The sequence below is a fragment of the Diabrotica undecimpunctata genome, chromosome 8 (assembly GCF_040954645.1).
Source record: "Diabrotica undecimpunctata isolate CICGRU chromosome 8, icDiaUnde3, whole genome shotgun sequence".
Lineage (NCBI taxonomy): Eukaryota > Metazoa > Arthropoda > Insecta > Coleoptera > Chrysomelidae > Diabrotica > Diabrotica undecimpunctata.
Window position 1 is genome coordinate 76103889 of NC_092810.1, and position 16514 is coordinate 76120402.

Here is a 16514-nt window from a genome sequence, read left to right on the forward strand (position 1 = left end):
CCTAGCTATGTCAGAAGATGGTAATACGTATGTATATTCTATTGTGCAAAAACTAACACAAACTTAACCCCTTACATAAAATACAATTAATTTTAATGTAGAGAATTAAAGTTTTAAAATTTATAGAACCTAGTCTTATTATGTCAATGAATGGCTTAAACTGCTCAAAATATTAAAACTAGAACCAATTAATTTTTGTAAGTTAAGCAAGGACAATTTTTGTTCTGTAATAAATTACTAACGAAAGATCAATATACCCTGATTTTTCTTTCTGTATTCTTATTAACTGGTAACCACATGAGTAATTCGACCAGTTGCAATTTGCAATTATCGCATTATTACTTTTCTATTAAAATGTCTACAAAACATGACTGAAAATACTTGACTTTCCTTCCACGCCTGAGACATCGCCAACAGCGCGCAGAGCCTCGGACGGCGAACTTTCCTTTTGCAGCTGGGGGAAAATCAGTCGTCGAGACGCTCGGTCTCAAAGCGCCGCTTTCTCATCTGGTGCCATGCATCGTCGGCCGCCGATCGACGTCATACTCCGAATGACACATGTTAATCATGTCCAATTGGTGGACATGTGTCGTTGCTCGGTTCATGGGCCTATCAACACGACTCTACGATGATCGCTTACAATACGGTCTCTGCAACTGTTGTATGTTGCTTCGCGCGCGAGAAATTAGGAACTACACAAAAATCGCAACAAGGAATTGATAACATGTGAACGATAACGAGAAAAACTCGGTTGAATTTTTACATAGTGTATTATAGTGTTTCATCTGGCAAATATCTACTTGTTATTGTTATAATAGTGCTTTTATTGTATTGTTATCAAATGTTCTAAGTTTATTTGAGTTGGAGGTCTTTGTTATAAATACTACAAACTTTTTTTATAATGCTAAAATTGACATAGCAAAAAAGCAGTATTCTAAAATAGGGTAGTAGAAAATATTGATTCGCAAAAGTTGAAAACTGCCGAATCTTCTCCTTTTTTCGACCGTATGCTTCTCCTCTCACTTCTTCGCACAAATTAGATAACAGGTACAAATAATTTTAATCTGAACACTTTAATAAAATAAAAACTTCTCTTATTGCCATTTTAGTATTTTTTTATTTATATTTTACACTGTTATTTTGTAATCTGATTTGTACATATACTTGTCTTTTGTCTGCTTTTTGAAGGAAGTTTATTAACGTTATAATAAAATATTTATTTGCGTAATGAAAATATATTTGTCAAATGACTTATTGGTGATTATAGTTGTATTAAATTAGATATCAGTTAATAATAAAATAATATTTATTTAAACAATATAGTACTTAAACGATAAAATTAAATTATAGAAATTAATCAATAATATTAGAAGACGAAAATAATTATTCTGTTTCTGATTATGATATTTAAATTGGTGTACTATTTACATGAGTACTATATAAATATCTATTGCTTTGCCATATTAGTAATCTACATATTTTACGCTTTTCATGAGTTAACCTCAGTTAATAATTTAAGTGTCACTAGAAAATTATATTGCAACTGTTCGACCTTTATCTGCAATTTCCGTTTATTGTATCTTAAATTCAGCCTTGATTTTTGACTGCCCAATGCTATTGAACTAATTTAATTTTTCATACAAAAGATGAAATCTATAATATATATTATGCACATAAATCATGAAGAAAACCGACAGCTTATTATTAAAACCATTATCAACAATTAGTTAACTATTTTTTATTTGGCTTTAACTTAATATAATATTGCAATTTTTTGAACGGCAATAACAGAAGTTACTCATTATATATGGAGACGACTGATAAACAAAATACTAGTTTTTTTTTTCTAAATTTGTTAAGAATAATATATTTACTGATATCAATTTCAATAGCAACACATTTTTCACATGTTATTGTTTAGACTTGAACACTAAGTAAATCTGTTTTGTTGTTAAAATATGTTAGAATTATTAATTGCGGTATTCCATATAGAAATCTGCAAATATATATATATATATATATATATATATATATATATATATATATATATATATATATATATATATATGTATATATAAAGGTAAAATATAATGGCATGTCTCGCAGAACAGAACAACAAAATAGGTATAGCGATGGAAGGCAACCGTAATGTCTGACTATTCGGTCGTCATCAATACGACAATATAATGTGAATTATACAGGGTACTCGAAAAAAGTGTGGTATATAAAATTTAAATTTTTTCTTATGGAACACCCTATATTTGATTACATTTTTTAATTGTCCGTAATAAATAAGCTTTACTTTTATAAGGGTTCCCTATACCTAAATACAGTTTGTTTTGATTTATTTCGATATTTAAATATATATATCTATATATATATATATATATATATATATATATATATATATATATATATATATATATTTTATATATATATATATATAATATATATATATATATATAATATATATATATAATATATATATATATATATATATATATATATATATATATATATATATATATATATATATATATATATATGTAAAAATGTAACGTTTTAGAAAAAAGTAAAAATGTATACGAATCTAGGAATTGGAAACAAATTTTATCTTGGGCCTTAATAATAGACTATTTGTTATATATAAACAGATGCTTATTATAGCAAAATTTGTTATAGGGTGATCAAAACATTATATTGTTCTATTAGCAAATTTAAGCTATAATGATGTACCAATTTTAAATAAAACACCTTAAACTTTATTAGTCTGTCGTGTGGAAAATTTATTTAGCTTCCAATTTATATCATGGTTTACTATATCTATCTCCCTTTATTTTTGAAATATTTAAAGATTTCCCAATTTGTAAACTTTAACAATTATAATCAAGTACGCCGTGGAACACATCACTAAACACCGGCGATATATCCAGCCAAGATACTGTTAACAATAAAATTTAAATTTTATCGTTTCATCACATAGGATGTTTTATTATTTTAGTTGAATTTGGCCTACATGTGACTGAATAATAATGTTTCCCCTTGAGGAAATGAGAGCCGTATGGCTTAAATCTGAATAAAAATGTTGCTCTGTGATACTGTAATGTGAATACTTCTGAAAACCTGAATGACTTGAAGGGAGAATAGGTAAAATTATACTGTTATAACTAAAATTATACTTATTATAATTTGTTCAATTCGTAGTATAATTAGGTTACTGAAAAAGACATTGGCTAAAATTTTATTATCGTTTGTAATTTTTCTATATTTTTCAATTTTTCTACAAAACAAATGGAGATAGTAGATATATCAAAATGATAAACCCCCACATCGTATTTTAAATAATTTTAAAATATTTTTATAATAAATAAGCTTTTCCAAGACCTTATTTTTATAATACTTCTACAAATTGTGAAACAAAATAAGGAACGTCGTTATACAACAAACAAATCCTATGTCTGCATCTATAGTTTATTTATGTAGCTTGCATGTAAACAGTATTATTGACATTATATCGATGTATACGTGTTCTCGGTATGTATCATTTCAATTGTCTTCGGTTGTTTACTTCCCTTTATCAAATACTGACGGAGTTTTATCATTTCCAATTGTACATAGAACAAAAAATCGTTTGTTTACAGAATGTATTGATAAATCATTATTGAAATTCCTATTGAAAAGTGCCAATATGTGTCTAATTATTTGCATTAAGAATTCTATATCATCTTACTACCATAATACAGTGTATTTACCTTTGCATTATGGTATCTTACAGATTAAACAGTATGCTTACTTATTCTTTATATGTACTTAATCTAATTTTTTTTGCTTATATGAGAGTATTGCTTGCCTAATCAAGGTATCACACTAATTTCTACTCATAGAATTCGCTGTATGTCAGTACTTAAAATCTAAGAATAACCCGACCTTTTATAAAAATCATTACTATTATCATTTTCCTGCAAATTAAAGTCAGTAAATTCACAATAATCGATCTACATATACTATCTTAACCTGTAATAACAGACGTGGAAAAATTATCACGTCATCACAGACATGAGGTCTCTGGGCCTTATAATTAAAACAGCTCTTTATACCTTTTATAATTGTTTTTTATTCTAATTATATTTTTGTCCTAAAGGATGAATCTCTGTTGACTATATATGAATACCTGTTTTTATTTAAGTTGGTAGTCAGAGTTTTACAGAATATAAAAATGCCACCAAATTATGAAAAAATAAACAGTTTATTTAGATTTTCTTAAATTATAAAATATATACAAAAATATTTGTGCAAACCAAAATAACTGCAGGAATTTCGTCATCAAACAAAAAATTCCAAAATTCTTCGGAATTTGAAGAATCAGTTCTCGGTACATTTTTTAGTCCAGAATGTGCGGCATGGAGGACTGACATACGAAAATTAGATATTATGGAGGCATCGGAGTCATGACGAAACTCATCTCTTCGTTCCTAAGCGACCGGAGATTCAGGGTCCAGATAGGACCAGTTCTTTATGAACACGGAATCCGGGAAGCTGAAGTCACAAGGGGCAGTGTTATCACCCCTCCTATATAGCACATTCACAGCAAACGTTGCAAGAACTCCCTGAACACTGAGCCTTTATGTAGACGATACTGCAATCGTGGCAAAACATAGAAACCTGAATATGGCTGTAAGAAATCTATAAAAACATAAATCTATACAAATTGTTCAAAAATTAAAAAAAAAACAGAGGAAAGGAGAAAAAACAAAAACTGAAAAGTTTGGAATAGAATAGAATAGAACATTGGAAAGTTGTTTTGTTTCAAAATTCAAAGAAAAACCGTTTGCCGGGTTTTAACGATGTAGAATATACAAATAACGATTAACGGCAGCTTTTGTCTTTCCAATCTGGGAAAGTTTAGACAGTTAATTTATGCAGGTTCTATTGTTGGGTGTGTATCGAAAACAAGAAAAATATAAATTTGATGGATTTCCTAGGAACTGGGAATTCAGTTTGTTTGTTTGAAATACTGAAAGATCATTGCTTGAAAATAGAGAGAGGAAGGAGAATTTGTATGTTTGACGAATGTTTTGAAGCAGGAAAAAAGGAAATCATTTGCTGTCCTTGAGACGTAGAATATCATATCCTGACAAGGGAATTGGGTGCCGAAAATTTATGCGCACAAAATTTGTTCAAAAGTGCTAAAGAAGTGGTAGCGGTGGCTGTTTCATGAATGCTGATTGCATGAATAAATATTTGCAGGATTTGTAAGTACAAATAAATTATTACTTTCATCGGGAGAAGCTTAGGCTAGAAGAATTTGTTATTTAAAAGGATAGGATAATTGTGAGAATCTTTAGGACGTGTGATCTAGATTCCGTTTTTGTAAGCAGAACGGAGGAGGGAGTTTGGCTAGCGAGTTTGACAGTCGAATATCAGGGTCGATTTTTGAATTAAAATTATTTAAAAGTTAATCGGTTTCATTAAATTTGGAAAACTATATTGTAGATCTCTAAAGTTTTAAAATGGAACAGACAATAATTTAATCCATGAACTTGTTTTTTCATAATTTCTGTAAAAAAGTATGTTATTTAGTAAAACGAATTTGATTTGGGTATTTTTTATATTTTTTTCTTTTGTGTTTCTTTCCTGTTTTGTTTACAAAAGTATTTCTGAACGCACATAAAAACCCTGAGATAAAATTTGAACCTAGTTTACAATTTGGCGTCTGTAATTAAAATCAAATCATTGTTATATATAAATATGAAGCTGATTAAATTTATTAGATCGATGACTCTATATATAAGTAAAATGTAATGGTATGTCTCGCAAAACAGAAAACCAAAAAAGGTATATCGATGGAAGGCAACCGTATATACGTATTTCTGGCTATTGGTCGTCTTCAGTACGGTGCAGCCAAGTTAGAAAAGGAGCATGTTAACTTTGGAAAGGATCACTACAGGAGCAATGCAATCAACACTACAGGGCAACAACTAACAATAACCACGGAGACAGCTACAGCTACCTGAGGAAAGGAATGCCAAACGTGTAAACGTTTAAAACAAATGAAAAAGGATAATGCGAGTGAATAATTAAAGTAAAATATAATGGCATGTCTCGCAAAACAGAAAACTATTTTTCTTTTCTTATATATATATATATATATATATATATATATATATATATATATATATATACATATATATATATATATATATATATATATATATATATATATATATATATATTGTTTTGTTTCTACTTCTTTCGTTATGTATTTGTTTATAAAAAAAATATATTTATATTTATAATATAAATATAATTACCAATTATATTTATATTAATATATAGTGTACCGATCTCCCAACTATGGATAGAAATGGGTAACGTGAAAATAAACCAAATTCTTATTAACGCCACTTTGGGACAGTGGGAACAGATGAAATATGTGACCTAGTCTTGGAAGACGACAAAATCAAAGGCGTGCAATCCTGCAAATATTTGGGGGTCATTTTCAACAAGAAGGGAAATAGCGCAGATAAAATCAGGGAAAGAATAAACAAGGGCAGAGCAGCGACCCGTGCCTTAAACTCTCTGGCAAAAAACAATTCGACGAGAAACCAAAAAACACATTTACGGTAGTATAGTCCAAAGTATTACACTTTACGGTTCGGAAGTATGGGACGTCACCAAAGCTAATAGAAACAAACTTATGACGACAGAAATGGATTATCTGAGACGAATCTGCGGTAGATCGAAACTGGAGAGAGTTAGAAACGAACAAATAAGAAACGAAATGAAAATGGAGCGAAATATCAATGATGACATAGAAAGAAAACAATTAATCTGGTTCGGACATGTTAAAAGAATGCCAGAGTACAGATGGCCTAGAAGAGTACTGGAATGGATCCCTCCTGAAAGAAGAAAGAGAGGACGACCACGGAGAAGTTGACGCAACGATATTGATGAAGCAATGGCGGCAAGAGACTTAGAAGAGGCAACTGCATATGATAGAAAAAGATGGAAATTGGGGGCGGAGAAGCGGCGACAGCCGTAATAAATCCGTTATTATAATATATGATTATATATATATATATATATATATATATATATATATATATATATATATATATATGTATATATATATATATATATATATATATATATATATATATGTATATATATATATATATATATATATATATATATATATATATATATATTATTGTGATATTTAGAGTCTTGGTGCGCCAAGCAATAATTAGCTAATTAATTTTTTTGATTAATTAAAATTATTTAAATGATATGATTCTGACTCTATCACAATTTTTAATTCTTGTATCTCAGGGTTAAATTCGTGCTTCAATATCTATGCTATTACATGTGAAAGGTAAGGTCCAGAGAATACCGGAATAATAAAAAACACATATGATCTAACACTATATATTGAAATAAAAATAATGAAATAATTTACACTCAAAAGTTTTCAATAAACAAATCTCATATAAGGATTCTCAAAATTTTGTTCTCCGTACGTGAACAATCAAAAATTAATGGTACAAACAATATTAATTGAAATCTCAAAATCCCAAACTATTCTAACTCTCCTAATTCAAATATTTATATCCTTTCTAAATTACGTGTAAAAATTGTGTATCAATAAAAGAAAAAACTGCAGAAAACAAAATTATCTCTCTCTGATGATGAGTGGTCCAAATCCTTGTTCCTTGTAGATTATATTATCTCCTCTCAACCGCTCCCTATGTAATCAGCAATCTTACATCAGATTGTTGCAAGTATATCGTCCTTAATGATCTCCTTCAAAAGCACAAATTATTCAAATTATGATAGCCTTTCTCCTCTCGATAAACTGAATCTCTCGTTGGCCCGAGTGAAAAATTGACTCTTGGAATATCTTCTCTTTACGATAAACTGAATCTCTCGTTGGCCTGAACAGTGACTCTTGGAATATAAGTAGAGAAATATGACTTACAATATTTTGTTGTTTCAGCTTCTGTCAGATACACTAACTCCACAAAAACTCACTAACATTCAACACTACTGCTTGCTACATTTCGGGAACCGACAGAGAACAAACACTGTTCTTTCTTGAAGACTTGGAAACCAACTGCCTATATTTTCTCTCTCCTCAATCTAGCTAAACTTTCCTTATCCCACCTTTTTCAATCTCCGCCAATCAAAACTCGTCACAATTCCCCATTTTTTCATTTCGATAACAAACAAATTTTTACCTATAATTATAAAATTTCCTAAAACTTATTTACAAATATTATTTTCTATAATTCTTAAAACTAACAAAAACCTCTTTATAAAATATCTTCTATTGTCTTTAATCACTGCACTAATGTATTTGTAAAAACCCGTTTCAATTTGTCTTTTGTTTCACTTAAACTTATGCGGGTCAACTGAAGTATTACAAAGAAATAATTTATGTAAAGCTTACTTTTTGTTTAGTACAGATAATCCAAGAATTTAATTACTTTCCTTCTTAGAAATGTTTGTTGGTTATACTTTCTGAATTATTTTAATTTTTTTGTTGAACTTTGAAATATTTTAAACAAACCAATATTTTCTTGATTTTACATATCATAACAAATCCCCGCCATTTGATCTGCCGAAAACTCTTTGTTAAATTTTAAAATGACAAAAGTTTTCCAGGATCAAATCATTTCACTATGTTATTAAAATCTACTTATGATACTGATAAATGTCGTGAATGTTAAAATACCCCGTATATTGCCTGTCTTTATACGGGATTGGATATATTTTCGTTTTAAATTTTTCCAAGTATTTTCCCTTCAAAGAAAGTTCATAATTTTTAGCCACTCGGTTTACTTTATTAACAAGATCTCCATGGTTTCTTAAAATCTTCTCTATGTTTTCTCCACAATTTATTTTTCTTTCATCCTCCTTTTGTTCATATGTGTTCACTGTCCATAATACTTCTTCACACAATTCTGGATTCTCGTCCATTAGTGCCATTTTTTCTTCTGTTTTCCTTTTATCCTCTAATTCCCTTTGGTATTCCGAGCACCATGTTTCTATTCCTTTCATTTCTCTGATGATACTTTCTTTTTCTTCCTGCTTCCATTCTGTTTTATCGTCGGTTGCCGACAATTCTTCTGTACCTTCTATTTCCTGTTTTTCTCTGGTCTCCATCTTATTTTCCTGCTTTCTTTTCGAACTCTTCTTCTTTTTCTTCCTTCTCTTTTTCTCTTCTGTTAGATCTTGTTCTTGTACTTTCGGTTTATTCTCTACAGTCATATCGATTTCTTTGTGTTTTTCCTGTGCATTGATCCTTCCAGAATTTGTTTTCCTATCTGTTTGCTTTTCTTCTCCTGTGTTGTCTGGTTCTGCTCTGATTTCCATTTTATTTTCCGCAAAATTTATGGTGATATCTTTTTTCCTCAATTCATCAATTCCCGCTATCATATCATGATTTAAATCTTCAATCGCCACACATTTCATAATATGGAATTTGTTTCCCACTCTTATCTGTACTCCCAAACCTTCGTTTACTGTCGTCAAATTTTTATTGTTTGCACCCACTAAATCAACCCTAGGAATCTTATACACAAATCTGTCCAAATTTAATTCTTTTACTAGTTTTTTATTGATTAGCGATATCTCCGAGCCAGAATCAATCACAATTTTAATTGCTTTATGTTTTATAAATGAATCTAAAAATATTAGATTAGAATTAGAGATTTGTCTTTCGTTTCCTATTGCTACATGATTCATCTCCCTTCTATTTTGTTGTTGGAAGCTCTGGTTATTTCTATCATCCCTTTGTTCGTTAGTATTCCTATTCGGAGTATTTTGTGCATCTCTATTCCTGTTGTGATTTTCATATGTTCTATGTTGTGTGTCATTCCTGTTATCGTAATTTTGTTGTCTATTGTAATTATTGTAATTTCTCGGCCTATATTCGTTTGTTGATCTGGGATGTCGGTTTCTCTGGTCATAATTTGATGAATACCTTCTTTCCGGTCCATTATATTGGTCATGTTGTCTTCTATTTCTCATTTCTTTTCTTTTTGCTTCTTTTAATTGAAGGAATTGGCACAAACTATCAATATCTTGATAATTTCTCAAAATCACGTGGTCTTCCAACGTTTCCTCAAAATGTTTGCTGATCATTTCTACCAGCTGTTCGGTAGAATATTTGTATTCTAGATATTTTGAATTGTTATATATCTGCAAAGCATATCTTTCTTCAGATATTCCCATTTTTTCGTGATATTTTCCATTCTGTAGCTCTTGGTTGATTTCTCTCTGTTTATTTTTTCCCCAGAAATAGTTGAGAAATTTATTTTCAAAATCTGTCCAATTTTCAAACTCATCTTCCTTGCTTTCATACCATAACGCTGCTCCTTCTTTTAAATGGTTTCTAATTGTTTCTTTGCAATCGTCAAAATATCTAGTATGTTGTAATTTGGTTTTCAAATTTTTAACAAACGGTACTGGGTGTGTTTTCCGAATATCCCCGCCAAATTGTATTTTTATGTCACCCGGACTTTGGATGAGTACTTCTCTCCTGTCTCCCATCTCTCGTTGTTTTCTGATATCCTCAATTTGTTTTTCTATTTCTTTCTTGTCTTCTTGTAAAGCCATTTCAAATTTTGTTTCTAACTGTTCTAATTCCTTTTTCTGTACAGTCTCAATTTTCTTGATCTTATTTTCTACTTTCTTTTCTTGTTCTTCCATTTTATTTTTAATTTCATTAATCTCTTCTAGTTGTTGTATCAGTTCTTTCTTTATCCCCTCAACACATCCTTTAATTTCCTGTTCATAGTTTTCCAAACGCTGCTCTATATTGCTCATTGTTTGTTTTGTTTCCTCCATTTTTAGTGATGTTTCTTGTTGATTTCTATCCATTGTTTGTTTTGTTTCTTGTTGATTTCTATCAATTTTCTTTGATGTTTCAATTTGGTTTTTCTCTATTGTTTGTGTCTGTATTTGCATCATTTCTAATCATTTTTCCAGCATCCCTGTTTCTTTTCTTTCCTCCATTATTGTAGCATTTCCTTCATTATCCGATCCTTCATCAATAATTGTTTCCTCTTCTCTGTTATCCTCCTTCCTTTCTTGCATTTTGCTTTGACTCCTTGTGGTCGACATGTTGTTACTTTTTGTTATTGTTTTTGTCCCCGCCAAATGTGAAATTTTACAACACTCTATATGTTTCAGAACACGACAATATTTCTCCCCAAATGTATTAAATTTTCACGACAAATATCAAATATGCAATCAGTAAAATTCAAATAATTCAAAATAAATATCAAATGTATGATTGGTAAAGAAAATAAAATCAAATAATTCAATAGCAGTAAATATCCACTAACTACGATCAATCAATAAATCAAATTTATATTCCCTGGAAAAATTGTCAAAATACTTTCAAATTCAAATTCCCTCAATGTTATATGTTTTTATCTCTGGATTACCTGTACTTATTCCAGATCTCTTTTCCTTCCTTCACATGTAAAGCTGCGATATTTTCAAGCCCCACGTTTTGGAAGCCAGTTATTGTGATATTTAGAGTCTTGGTGCGCCAAGCAATAATTAGCTAATTAATTTTTTTGATTAATTAAAATTATTTAAATGATATGATTCTGACTCTATCACAATTTTTAATTCTTGTATCTCAGGGTTAAATTCGTGCTTCAATATCTATGCTATTACATGTGAAAGGTAAGGTCCAGAGAATACCGGAATAATAAAAAACACATATGATCTAACACTATATATTGAAATAAAAATAATGAAATAATTTACACTCAAAAGTTTTCAATAAACAAATCTCATATAAGGATTCTCAAAATTTTGTTCTCCGTACGTGAACAATCAAAAATTAATGGTACAAACAATATTAATTGAAATCTCAAAATCCCAAACTATTCTAACTCTCCTAATTCAAATATTTATATCCTTTCTAAATTACGTGTAAAAATTGTGTTATCAATAAAAGAAAAAACTGCAGAAAACAAAATTATCTCTCTCTGATGATGAGTGGTCCAAATCCTTGTTCCTTGTAGATTATATTATCTCCTCTCAACCGCTCCCTATGTAATCAGCAATCTTACATCAGATTGTTGCAAGTATATCGTCCTTAATGATCTCCTTCAAAAGCACAAATCATTCAAATTATGATAGCCTTTCTCCTCTCGATAAACTGAATCTCTCGTTGGCCCGAGTGAAAAATTGACTCTTGGAATATCTTCTCTTTACGATAAACTGAATCTCTCGTTGGCCTGAACAGTGACTCTTGGAATATAAGTAGAGAAATATGACTTACAATATTTTGTTGTTTCAGCTTCTGTCAGATACACTAACTCCACAAAAACTCACTAACATTCAACACTACTGCTTGCTACATTTCGGGAACCGACAGAGAACAAACACTGTTCTTTCTTGAAGACTTGGAAACCAACTGCCTATATTTTCTCTCTCCTCAATCTAGCTAAACTTTCCTTATCCCACCTTTTTCAATCTCCGCCAATCAAAACTCGTCACAATTCCCCATTTTTTCATTTCGATAACAAACAAATTTTTACCTATAATTATAAAATTTCCTAAAACTTATTTACAAATATTATTTTCTATAATTCTTAAAACTAACAAAAACCTCTTTATAAAATATCTTCTATTGTCTTTAATCACTGCACTAATGTATTTGTAAAAACCCGTTTCAATTTGTCTTTTGTTTCACTTAAACTTATGCGGGTCAACTGAAGTATTACAAAGAAATAATTTATGTAAAGCTTACTTTTTGTTTAGTACAGATAATCCAAGAATTTAATAACTTCCCTTCTTAGAAATGTTTGTTGGTTATACTTTCTGAATTATTTTAATTTTTTTGTTGAACTTTGAAATATTTTAAACAAACCAATATTTTCTTGATTTTACATATCATAACAATATATATATATATATATATATATATATATATATATATATATATATATATATATATTTATTTTGCATTAATAATTAATGAAATAAAAATTTTTTTGAGCTAGCTCAAATTGATAAATAATCTCAGGATCACAGAAATGCAAAACCAATACTCAAAGGAAGCTAATGAATAAATAAAATTCAAAAATAAAATATAACCGTATATTAAAAAAAAAAATATTTCTACCAAACAAATAAACACAAATTTTAATGACAGCATAAATTGCAAAAAACAAACAATCTATGAAAAGAGTAAGTAATTAAATATAAAAAGGCATATAAAAAATACCGCAAGTTATTTTAAAATAGAAAGTTACCCAGTATAGATACAATAATGAATTATGGTTGCAAGAAATAATTTAAAAATATTACGAAATTGTTTATGTAAAAGTTCCTGTCAAAATTCACTAGAATCTTTATGCGTCGATGAAACAGAAGTCCTCGCAGTGGAGAATATTGTTAGAAATAAATATAGAGGTACATATGAATACTTTGAAACAATTTTTATTTACGATGTCCCATGCTATTATGTGGATACTTCCAACTGCTATCAGTTATCACTGAATTTAATTTAATTTTTTTTTAAATATTACTTTGTACTTGTTATTTTTACGAATGCCTACAAGGCTTATGGTTAACGAAAACCGATACTTTTTTACTTTTTTTTCTTAAACACAAACTGCTCCTTTCAGCTATCGCGAATCAACTATCTACACTGTCTACACTTTCATCAACAACTTTCCTTCCTTTTCATTGATCAAAACAAATATGCCTCTTTCTTCATTTCAACGTCTTCAAATTTCCCAGTCGTAAGTACTTTAACATTTTCTAGGAACTCCAAATTCCCGACTTCTTTCAAACAACCTTTTTCATTAATCTTACGTTCAAACATAAATTGTTCTTAAATGCACTTAATCAATAAACAATTCCATGAATATTATCGATTATATTACAAATATGTTAACAAAGACAACTTTATACTGGGTAAAACCAATACCTATGTTAACAATAGACAGACAAATAGGTATTTTACATTTTAAATGCAAGAAACAAAATTTTTTAAAAAATTACTTTACAGTATTACAAAATGACAAATTTTATGTATACAATAGATATATTTTCATCTTCTTCTCTGCCTTATATATATATAGTAATTTTTTTAAAAATTTTGTTTCTTGCATTTAAATATATATATATATATATATATATATATATATATATATATATCGCTTCGTACGTAGACCGCGGTAAGAAAGCTACGTTTCCCCTCCACAGTCCCTCCCGGAGCGTGACATCCCGTTTTATGTTCTCTAAGTTAAAAACGCTTAAGTTTAAAACTAAAAGTTTAATCCTAAAAAACGCTGGATTTAAACTTTCACATTACAAATGATCTAAATAATTTAAAATTGCTTCTTTTCAATTACACAAGTACGTTTTTTGAAACTACATCACTTCACCTACAAATTCCACCCAATACCGTCGACGTGGAGGTATTTTCTGCTCATATTTGTTTCCAAAACTCAAAATCGAAATCTCATGTTACAGATCTTGAAGATAAGGTCCTAACAATGGAGATTCGTTTACGACCGGTCAATGAAATTGATAAATTTGATCGATCTCATGAAAATCGTAAATAATGACAAAAATCGCGCAACGTTCATTAATTGAACGGATTTATAGAAACTGACGTCATTTGCGGCAATATTCAAAAATCTAGTAGTAGTGGTAAACTTTTTGCATCTTTTTTGAGGTCCCAACGCAGTAATTCGGTTAACGGTTTTTTCCATTGAATTCTTTTACCCCACATACCATTTAACCAATGTTGTTTAATAATATTATTCACATTTAAACGATATGGCTGGTACTCGATCTCTTACCCTAAAGTTACTTTTAACATTATTTACAGGGAAAATGAATTCACCTCTCCTATTATTTGAGGCGGATATTGTGTTTCATTGATAGGTAAATAATTTTCCAGAATTATTTTTGATTTTGTTTACAATTCGTTAAAAACATTTCTTGCTGAAATGTTTTTTATACGATACAAAATACCTTCATTAGTTAAAATATCTACCTGAAATATCACATTAATTTAATTAAAAAGGCTATTCGTATTTGTCAGTAAAATTTTTTACTGCTATTTGAAAAGCATCAAAATTAAAATGGAAATCCGTAATGGCATGAACTCACTGCAGATATGACATTTGCATATAAGTAAACCATGTCTCTTTATTCTGTTATGCTTTTATTGTTACAAACCATCTTTTTTTACTGACTGTGCAAAAAGATAAATTGAATTCGGCCCAGGTTTACATCCGTTCAACTATGAATATGTGTTTTGTGTAATCATAATTAGAATTATACAAATAAGGGCAATACAAATAATGACAATAATAGCTCCCTTTGGTTATATTTTAATCAAGTTATATTTTCTTAGCATAGCCTATTATATTTATGGCAATAGGAAAAAAATACATTTACGTTTCTTACCGATGATTTTAGTATGACAAAAAGTTTGGTAAAAATCGTCCGTTCAAAGCACGAAGTTTGCAATAAGCATTAAACTGTAGGTCCCGTATATGTGGACATCATATTGGGTATGGCACTACATGTTTATGGGTATGGAACGAAAATTAAACTAGAAATACACTAACATATAATAAGTGAAGAAGTGGTTTCGGCGGAAGAAGAGAATTTTGCTCACAAAAGCCTATTGTAAATTTCTATAGTAAAACTTACTAGACAAATACAAAAAAATAGTTTTTTTAATGAAGATTTTAATTTTTTTTTAAATTTCTGTAGAATAAAAGTTAAAAGTCCTTTTTAAACCAAAGGGCTGGAAAAATTAATATACACCACCTTATAGCTTTCTAAATAAACTACCAATGGTTTTTTGATGAACTTGTTAGCGTTAAAACTTAAACTTAAAAACTAATATGCCGTAAAAACCGTATGCCGTCATCTCTTTTATTCAGACAATTGGGCTTTTTTCCAATATCTATGGCTTCTCGGATAATTCTTGGTTTATAGAAACGGATGGAGGCTATGGTTGTGGAGTTTTTAAAATCAATTTTGTGACCTGTATGAAGATGGTGTTGACCTAGAGCTGAAAATGAGTCGGAATTGGGAACAGAAATGGAATGTTCATAAATGCTATTTTGGATTCTTCGATATGTTTGGTTTATATAGGATTGGGGGCAGTGTGCACAAGGAATTTCATATACTCCATGTTGTTCATTTGGAATATTGTCTTTGATTGATCGACCAAGAGATAAAAGTTTTTGTTGGGGGTAAATATTGTCTTTATTCCTCTTGATTTTAGAATTTTGTCGATTTTGTCTGTGACACCTTTGATGTAAGAAAGAAAAGCTTTCGTGTGATGAGGGTCTGAGGGTATGGGTCTGAGTCAAAGTTAAGGTTAAGTGGGAGATTGATGTCTGTGGATGTTCTTATTGATGTGATTTTCGCGGTAACCGTTTTGGATGAGAGCTTGTTTTAAACTAGAGAGCTTAGCGGATCTTCTTGCATTATCGCAAAGGCGTATTGATCTT

The 16514-nt window shown here is 29.6% G+C and overlaps 1 protein-coding gene across 9 annotated transcripts in view; it reads left to right on the forward strand.

Annotated features, from left to right (window-relative positions):
* DIP2 (disco-interacting protein 2) overlaps positions 1 to 16514 on the forward strand; it is a 1036664-nt gene that overhangs the window by 431073 nt on the left and 589077 nt on the right. For 3 of the 9 annotated variants that reach the window (XM_072540505.1, XM_072540507.1, XM_072540509.1), the window contains exon 1: positions 482 to 1047. The exons of the other annotated variants lie outside the window; for them this stretch is intronic. The gene's annotated coding sequence lies outside the window, so the exon portion shown is untranslated. Of the gene's footprint in view, positions 1 to 481; positions 1048 to 16514 lie in introns of those variants that run through there. 9 annotated transcript variants of the gene reach the window in all.